The sequence below is a fragment of the Oreochromis aureus genome, linkage group 9 (genome assembly GCF_013358895.1).
Source record: "Oreochromis aureus strain Israel breed Guangdong linkage group 9, ZZ_aureus, whole genome shotgun sequence".
NCBI lineage: Eukaryota > Metazoa > Chordata > Actinopteri > Cichliformes > Cichlidae > Oreochromis > Oreochromis aureus.
The window spans coordinates 20114236-20123822 of NC_052950.1; the positions used below are offsets into that span (position 1 = coordinate 20114236).

A 9587-nucleotide genomic window follows, 5' to 3' on the forward strand; every position below is an offset into this window, starting at 1 on the left:
AGACAGTAGATTAAGGCTGACTTGCTGAAAGCTTCCAGAAAAGTTGTGATGCTGTGTAAAATGTAGATAAAAACATAATGCAATTAAATACAATAACATCTTTCAGTTTTTTTCTTTGTACTATTTTCAATTAAGATCGTTGTCTAAATGAATTGCACCCTGTTTTTACTCAATAGGCTTGTATGCTTAATTTATAATGTGTACAGTGCTACTATTTAAATCATTTACTACTGATTTCTTACACTTAATCCCACAACTAGTCTCTACTGCAGCCTACTTATGTAAGAAAAAAAGCAGTGAATCACGACTGAAGCCCCCTAGCAGAACAAATGTGCTACTTCTAATGAGACTTGAGCAGATAATCTCATCCTTGCTGTTTTCTGTTAATCTCTGAGTATCATTGACAAGCACATTTGAATGAATGTGGCATGAAGAAAAGATCTCATTTACACACTGTCAGTGGTGTATGAAATATCCATCTGGATGTCCAGTCATTTACTCCCAAGCAAATATCCATCTGGATGTCCAGTCATTTACTACCACTACTAACCACCACCTCTTCCTTCTTCTTCTCCTCCTCTTCATTCCTCTTCTTCTTCTTATAACTTCTTTCTTCTTCTTTTCTTGATTCTTCTTCTCTTCCTCCTCTTCTTATCTTCCTCTTCCTCTCCATATTCCCAACCCCAGGTGTTCATTCTGTTCTGCTGTGATTGCTAGTATCAGCATCATGGCTCTCCTCCCACTGGCCAAGATTGACTTCATCTAATTAGGTCCTCATTTGCTACATAATCTCCACAAACACAGTCTAAAGAAGCCTCTCGATGCTGGATACCAAATGTGTCATTTCCACAGGAAAACATCAAGATTTTAGCATTTTCAAAATTGTGAATTGAAAAGTGTAGCTGCACAGCAGGAATTCTTAGACATAGCCTCAGCCATCGACCCATTTCTGCTTCTGGCTACAGTTTCCTTCACTTCCTTTTCAGGCTTCCCTGGGATTCACAGTACTTTGGCTTAGAGTCTGTTGGTAAAGAACATTACTTCTTTTCAAACAGATTCATATGTTGACCCATGCCAATACAATGATATGTTTTCAAATGGTAAGCTGCGCTTGCTGTAAATCCAGCTTGTTGGCAGTATCCCCAGACCTTAGGGTTCATGGTTGGCTTCTGTACAAGAGCTGAGCCAAAAATGTCATCCCATCCATGATTCTGTATTAACCACTAAATGATGATGGACTAGTTTCTATCTAACTCAGCTGCAGAACACACTTTTTGTACTGGAAAAATAAAAAACACAAGTTTCTGAAAAATACTTCTTATTACATTATTGCATCGTTTCCCATCTAGCTACACTCAGTAACCCATAATGTAAAAAGTGATAATATGTTTTTATCAATTTGGTGAAAAAAAAAAAAAGAATCAAAAACTGTGGTTTCACATTCTGTATTCAGAACCTGTTTTAGTCATTTGTAACTTTGCACACTTTTGTGGATTTTATCCCATTCTTTTGGATCTTCCCAAACTCATGTCAGATTGGATCAGATTGGATTACAGATGTCTTGATCATCAGGTCCCTCAGGGCAACCAGATGTTTTGTTTGAATGAGTTTATGTCTACACGGCTAAGGCTCTTCTTGGCCATCTCCTCCTCCTCCTCCTCCTCCTCCTCCTCCTCCTCCTCCATCTCCATCTCCATCTCACAGATGTACATCTCCTGCACCAGCCTCACATACTTCTCTGCCATTCCTGCCTTCAGGCTGACTGTCATGCTATGTCACCAATGTCAGGTTCTGGCACTGCAGCAGGTTTTTTTTTGGATTTGGCTACACTTATCCTTTCTTCACTTTTGACTTCTCTTCATGTCTCTGCTGCTTAGAAGCAAGCCCCATAGCATGATGCTACCACCAACATGCTTCACTTAAGTCATACCATTAGCAATTAGCTAGCATTAATTCATGTTTTCAGAATATGTTGGTTTGAGATCTGCCCAAAGAACTCAGCCTTTGACTGATCAGCCTACAAAATCTTATTCTCTGCATGTCCAGTCACTGAGTTTGATTGGATGAGCTTCATGAAGGGTTTATTTGAATAAGAGTCCTATTTGTTCCAAGGTTTTTCTCAATTCAATTATTGATGCTACTATAGTTAGCCCAAAACTTAATGGTTACACACATAAATCTATAGTTCATAAATTCTGCCCAGATCTATGCCATAGATGTTATGGCTTATGGTTTTTTTGCTGACATGCAGTGTGGACTGTAAGAACATATATGAATAAACCGTTGTGTGTTTCTAAGGTTTGTCCAGTCCATTGGCTTTGTCATGCCAATCAATTTACAGACACATTTGATAAATGTATCGACTGACTGCATGGAGACTGATCTTTTAAGATGTCTGGTGAATATAGAAAGCTAAAATGTTATGCTCGTGATCTTACAGCTTCAACTACTACATTTTCACTTACATTAATATGTTAATATTATTAACAGAATTAACTGAAACCATTACTAAAACTAAGTCTGGGGTATATGAACACAAGTTTTATATCACAAAACAAGTACTCTACTGAATATTGGCTGATGTATCAGTAATAAATTTTGTGTGCTCAACACAAACTGAAGTACTTTCTGGCCACAGCTACAGTTTTGCCAGATTGTTTGGTATTATTTATTATTAGTATTATTTTTAGGACATAAAATCCTTAGAACTGGGACTTGGTTATAATACATGAGGCATACCACCGAGCACTATGCTAGATCTTTGTTTGTATTTTACGCTATATATTTGTGTTTTTAAGCACAAAAATGTCAAATTCATGAGCAGGATGGATCACAACATAAAGTAAAAGAAGATGATCAGGTGGGGCTGTTAATGTTAATGCTGGGATTAGCATTTTTATTTTTTCTCCTTGGAAATCCTTTGGCCTCCTGTCTGTTTGTTGTCTCCACCACATTGCTAGAGTGCTTATGCTGGCAGAGTAAACCTGCTCAGCACTTTTACCCACTATTAAGCATTTCACACACTTTTTAAAAAACTGTTTATCTCATCACCACCATCCTCTCGGTAACAACTTATCATTACACAAACAGGGAAAAAACCCCACTTTCATCCAGCAGCCCGAGAGAAACCTTTTTTCTTTTTTACCCATTCATCTCACCTACGCACCTTTCTATCATCCCCCTTTTTTCCTGCCACTCACCCCACAGCCACTCTGTGCTGTGTTTGTGTCTCTTTCTGTTTTTGCTGTCACTGATGGTAGGCTGTCAATCTTGACAGATGTGTTTCCACTAAGGATGCACTAAAAGGTTATATCTGCTGTGCAGAAGAGTGATTGCAAAAGGTCAAGCGTGAATTATGAATGTGCAGATGCTTTGAGAGGAGCTTTAATAAAGTTGATATTATATATGTTAAGGTGTTTCTTTATACTACTTTAGCCACTTTCTAAGTGGTCACTGGCCAGGGTGCAATAATAAAGGTGCATCCAAAGCTGCTTATAGCAGCACTTTGTTCAATATAATGATTCAGTGGAGAACAAACATTTAGAATGTAACTCACCTTCTTTACTGCTTCATCTTCGGCATCTTTTCTCTCCTGTGCTTAATTCCACACCCCTTGTTGTCTGCGTATGCACATTTCTCCACCTTGAAGTGAATAAAGAGAGTCAGAATGAATTTATAACATGAAAACACTCCTGTGGTGCTCTGTTGGCTAATGTGCTGGTCCCTGTGCCATGTGCTCATGCTGTGCTGCTGCTCTGCTCTTTTTCTAGGTTCACTTCAGACATACAACAAATAATGTAATAAAAAATTAAATTAATACACAAATCCTTCCCCTTTTTTGTAGAACCAATAGGAAAACTCTAGTCTTCTTTGGACAGAGTGGTTGGCTTAAGACATTAAATGACTGTGTGCATAATCAGCTAAGCCCCGTGTTGTTTGGCTGTAAAATCACAGCACTAACATGCTTGTTTTCATCCTAAAACTCGTCTTTTGGGGAGCTGTTTTTCAGGAAAGAGGGAGGAGATATGCAGAATTCATTTTAAGCCTATTTGTGCTTATTTAATCTAGTGTGTTAAGTCCTTGAGGTGTTTTGAGGGAGGGTGAAAACAGTCTTTGTTTCAGGGCAACTACTCTCTAATACTGAAAAGCAGAGTGTGCCGATCACCTACACTCTTTTTCAGCTTCTGAAAAGTTTTAAAGAAAGGTTTATGTACGAAAAAACAACAACTGTGAGATGTGGTTTTGGTAAATATTCCTTCCTTGTAATATCCTGTCAAACTAGAGTCATTATGCTTTTGAGAATCAACAAAGCTTTTGCAAATTAGGTTTCTAGAAAGCATCTCTTTTCTGATATTCCGTGAAGGTGATGAAGAGGATGTGGCAGGTAGTTCATTGCGAGGGCATGGAACAGATGGTGGTCTGTCTGACGCTTGCCAGGTGGGACTTGGTTTGGACAGGCTGGACATACACCCACTCGCACAGACACAGGTCAGGGCGAGGGCACCAACACTCCAGGGGGGCTTTAGGTCTGCTTTACATGACAAGGATGTGTGGATACTCCAAACAGGGTGGTAATGGAAAGTTCATTAGAATTTGGTGCAGAAGTGGAATAAATCATATTCTCTTCATTGTGGTTTTTTGTGTTGGTAGATGACCAAGTGATTCGCGAGCTTAAACAAATGCTAAATAAGTGTATATAAGGTCATTTTTGACTTGCCTGAATGCAGAAAAGATTATTTCTACCATGCCAGACAGCTAAGTTAAACAAGTAAATTAAATAACTTAGCAATATGATATTGCATGTATATAGCACATTTCATAACACAACACACAAACACACAATTAAATGCAAGTCTGTGAGAATAAAAAAGGTTTTAAGTTTGTTTTTGAATAGACAGTTCTAACTGACCTCAGGTCAGCGGGCAGCTTCTTCCAACAAACTGGAGCACAACAGCTGAAAGCATCCTCAGCACACTGAGATCTAATTCTAGGAACAGCTAAAAGATGTGCACTTGATGACCTGAGAGGTCTGGTTGGTGTACATTGAGCAAGTCAGAGACCTACTGGCGAGGGCCAAACCACTGGGAGCTTCATGACATAAGAGAAGGGTTTTAATGGTAATTCTGTTTTGAACAAAAGTAAGTTGGAGATAATAATTCTCCAACTTTTGATATGTTTAAATGTTGGAAAGCAGTTCTGGTAATCTTATTTAAAATGGCTATCAAAACTGAAATCATTAACCAAAACAATGCCAAGGTTCCTGATTTGTTTACTACGTTAGGAATGATAAATATCACCAAACTGTCAATCTGTGACTTTTTTTAAAACAACAACAAATATTTCCATTTCATCTCTGTTGAGTTACAAAAAGGTTTCTAGACATCCACAAGTTAATGTCATGATTGTTTATGACAGTACCAACCAACCAGGAGCTAATGTAATGGTCTGCAGATCTAAAAAAATGGAAACGAAACAAAACAAAACCAAAAAAAAAAAAAAAAAAAAAAAAAAAAAAAGAACTGCCAACCCTGTTGCCGCACAGCAAGATCAAGTTCCCCTGATTTAATTTTTATTTCTGCAGATCTAAAACTACTAATGGAAACAAAAAAAAAAAAAAAAAATTGCCACTAGGTGTGAATTCGAGTGAATGGTTGTTTGTCCCCTTCAGAGGTATGACAGCTAAAACTGAAAAATCAAGAATGGATGGATGGATGGACCTATAAAAACTAATCAAGAATCTGACCTATAAAACCAGCTGAACAAGCTGTGCTTGTCAAACATTTTAGCTCCAATCATAGACTAATTCTGAGGTCTGGTGCTAAATGAGTTTTTGGAATTAGATGGAATTATCCACACGTAAAATGATCTTGAACACCAAATTCAAACCATGAAGTACTTTATTAAATGTTTTTCCATGTAGGACATAAAAACTATATTTAAGTCTGCTTGTTCACTACGCTCATATATGAAAACACAGACTAATTTTTCATATTATTCTTTTATCCTCATTACATAAATGCAAACAGTGAGACATCAAAAACAGCTGTTCACAAACACCAAACAAATTAATAATTAAAGTATAATTTTTTTGTAAGCTTTTATTCATATATGAGATAAAGTCTTAAATTGTTAGTATTAGTGTCAGTGCGTGATGGACACTTATTTACAGATATGCATAACAACAAATTCCAGAGCCACTGTGCTAAAAATGGTTTAGCAACATTTATTTACCAAGAGCAGCGTATACATAGACATAATGTAGACACGTACAATGTCACTGTTCATTTTGAGATTAGCTACTACATGTATATTTAGTTTCTATAAAGATTCTATTTTAAGATTATTGTTTTGGCATTTCTTTGCTGTTGATAGACAGTGAAGCATTGAAGAGAGACAGGATAGTGTGGAGAGAGACCGGCAGAAGATATGCAGCAATGGCCCCCTGCTCACCCTACTGAGCTAAAGTGGCACCTTATATATATGTTGATAATCCTGGTAGTTTATGCTATAAATTTCATCCAGATTGATTAACGTATCTAAGAGGAGTTAGGGAACAGACATACATACGCTACAATCTTTATAGTAACACATTTATAATATGATATATTTATGAAGGAACTTATCCTTCTCAACCACACAATAATGTTTTTTGGTATGAATACTGTGCCGCTAAAAAACCATTATAGCAAAAACTTAAGTCAAAGATGAGATTTCACATCTTCTGTGCCCTCTCCTCTCTGTCAGAAAAGATGAGAATTTCAATTTCACACTCTGCTGGGGTGCATAACACACACATCACTAAAACACAGGTACACAAACAGACAGATGGGGGGAGGGTTGGCTTGTTAAAAATGGAGCAACATATGTATTCATGAATGAGTAAACAGCCAACGGATGAACATAAATGAATACATTAGACACAAGAAAAGACCTAAAGACCATATACATGCATTGAAAAGTTACTGACATAACCTTTGTTATATTTATTACATTATTTAACCTAAATGACGCATTTGACTTCAACTAAACATCTCCTTTAATCTTTCTGTAAGTAAACTGCAGCTCTCCATTTTACAGTATTCACTACCTGCACTGTGAATAATTCATGTATGCAGGATAAATAGTTAAATAGGCAAAACACGTCTGTCAAAAATAAAAATGACTACGACCTTGCCTGCAAAAATAGGCGGAAGTTGGAAGAGGGTTGCATAGACGGGGAAGAGAACCGATGGAAAGATCGAAACAAACCCAAAAAATGAACAAATGAGAGAAAAATTCCTCTCTTGTTAAAGAAAAAAACCTTCATATGCTGGAGTGTGATACGGAAATAGGCCCCTCTGTATTCATGAATCTCTTAAGAGCACAATCAATGGGGTAAGCAATACATAAAAGATGAGGCTGAGTTTGACCTGTGCACTGAGGGGGAGGGGAGAGTGTTCTGCAGAGCCTGGACTGGAGGAGATGGCGATTTAGACTCTGTTGGGGCATCCTTTGAAGTTTTGGCAGATGAGGATGGACTGTGGATCAGCCCGTGGCCCTGCTGCATTAACCCCCCAAGCCCCAGCTATGCCTGCACTGAGTCAGCAGCAGCAGCAGGCTCCCTGCCTGGCCAGCATGGTGCATAATCTCTACACTATAGTGTAGCACAGATCCACTACAGAAAGCCATCATTCAAACTTCAGCAGTGATTATCTCTTTGCTTTATTACATTTTCACAGCAGCATGACTTCTCACTAGTCAGCTACAGATCTGATGTTGATGCTCATTTTGGACAATGATGGAATTTGTGGAGCAAGAGCTCATAACATCAACCTGAAATCATTGCGGTATTTCTTATCTGCTAGCACACAGCACACAGAAACACACATAAATAAAAGCAAGGACCATTATCATGCTGAAGATCAAGATCGGCACAGATTGAAAGTCACACTTACACGCATGGAAGCACGTAAAAATACACACAAGCGAACTGCTAGTGCACTTGTGCCCGATTGTTTAAAGCATGTGCAGACACTAAATAGAGGTGATTCACGTCAGAAAGAGGATTAGAGGGGGTTGTGAAAAAGCCGAGAATTATTGACAGAAAAGAGGGGGATTTAGATTTAGCTTTGCCAGTCCGCAAGTGCCTCTAACTCCTCCCCTCTCCCTTCCATGTACAACCACTTACACATAAACTAGCGATGACTCAGTAAGACCGTGTCAGGTCACTTTGAACTGACATTGCTCAGGAAACTTATTCCAAGCAGTGGTTTGCTCTGACCCAATCTTTTCTATCAGCGCTTACCCTAACTCTGCAAACCCAGTCATGTATGCACATACAGTAAGCATCTCTCAAAGTCCTGAGGGCCATGCATTACATAATGAAAGAAAGAATGATAGAGAGTCAGATGGGAACTTGTAGAATCTCATCTATCTGCAGGAAAGCAAACTAATCCGATTCAAAATACAACCAAATCTCTGTGTGATTAAAATAATTCCAGATTCTGAATTAATCGAGGGAATGACTAAACTAACCAGGATGCATCTTTCAAGGTTAAAGTTTCAGTCATTTTTTCCCTGCTCATCAGAAAGCATTTTAAGGTGCATACAAAAATACCTCAGCTGCTCTGAAATATAGACAAGCCTGTGTTATCACTACTGCCCAGTGAGACAGATGCAGGGCAAACATTTTGATGTGGGTTAAGCGTGAAGCATGGCTAGATGTATAGACGCATGTGCATGACTGTGAATGTGTGTTTTTACAAGGGCACTGAGATGTGTACAGTATTTGCAATTGAAATGCTGGGCGTGATTCTGAGGCAAGGCGGGAGGCTTGACGGCACCCCACCTGGCTCGTTGGACTTCCAAAGGGCACACTTAATGAATTCACAGTGCTGTAATGTGAGAACCGCACACTGATGACAGGTAGTCATTTATTAAAAAGCAGGTGTTTGTGCGTGTGTGTTTGTGTGTACATCAGTATGTGTGAAGATGCATGGAATACAGGACGGAGAATCAAAACAATGTTTGAATCCTTACTGTAGAAGCTTTTGTTGTGTGCCTTCTGAGATACAAGCTTATTTACAAGTGACAGAAGTTTTATTTTACAGCTGGAGATTATTTGTGTCATATTGCACGCAACTTCTAAATCTCTTTTTTAAAATTAGTTCTTTATATTCTTATCTGTAACACCAATATTTCAACAGATTCCAGTTTTGTGGGATGTCACCATATTTATGCAACTAGTTTTAAATTTAGTACCTCTCTTAAAACTATCCAGAGAGAAGAGTAGAGTTGAAAAATTTGATTTAAGATTGCAACCTTATCCAACTGTTGATTCTTGATCGATCCAAGCATGAATGTATCTTTGACTACACGGGGGAAAGCATGCTGTAGGTATAAAATTAGATGTGCTATCTTTTGTTGTTATCATCTGTCTATACCTGTTATTATTTTTGACATCTTTGTGAGTTTATGTCAAAACATATTATGGGATAAATCCTAAAACATCCAACACAGCATCCAAAGCAGAAAGTTTCCAAAACGATCCGCTATAAACTGCAGTTGAAATCTAGTGGAAGCATAAAGAGAACATATGGTGCATTATT

At 38.1% G+C, this 9587-nt stretch overlaps 1 protein-coding gene across 4 annotated transcripts in view; it reads right to left on the reverse strand.

Annotated features, from left to right (window-relative positions):
* dlgap1b (discs, large (Drosophila) homolog-associated protein 1b) overlaps window positions 1-9587 on the reverse strand; it is a 96368-nt gene that overhangs the window by 59648 nt on the left and 27133 nt on the right. For all 4 annotated transcript variants that reach the window (XR_005614472.1, XM_031732525.2, XM_031732524.2 and 1 more), the window contains exon 2: window positions 3557-3642. The gene's annotated coding sequence lies outside the window, so the exon portion shown is untranslated. The remainder of the gene's footprint in view (window positions 1-3556; window positions 3643-9587) is intronic.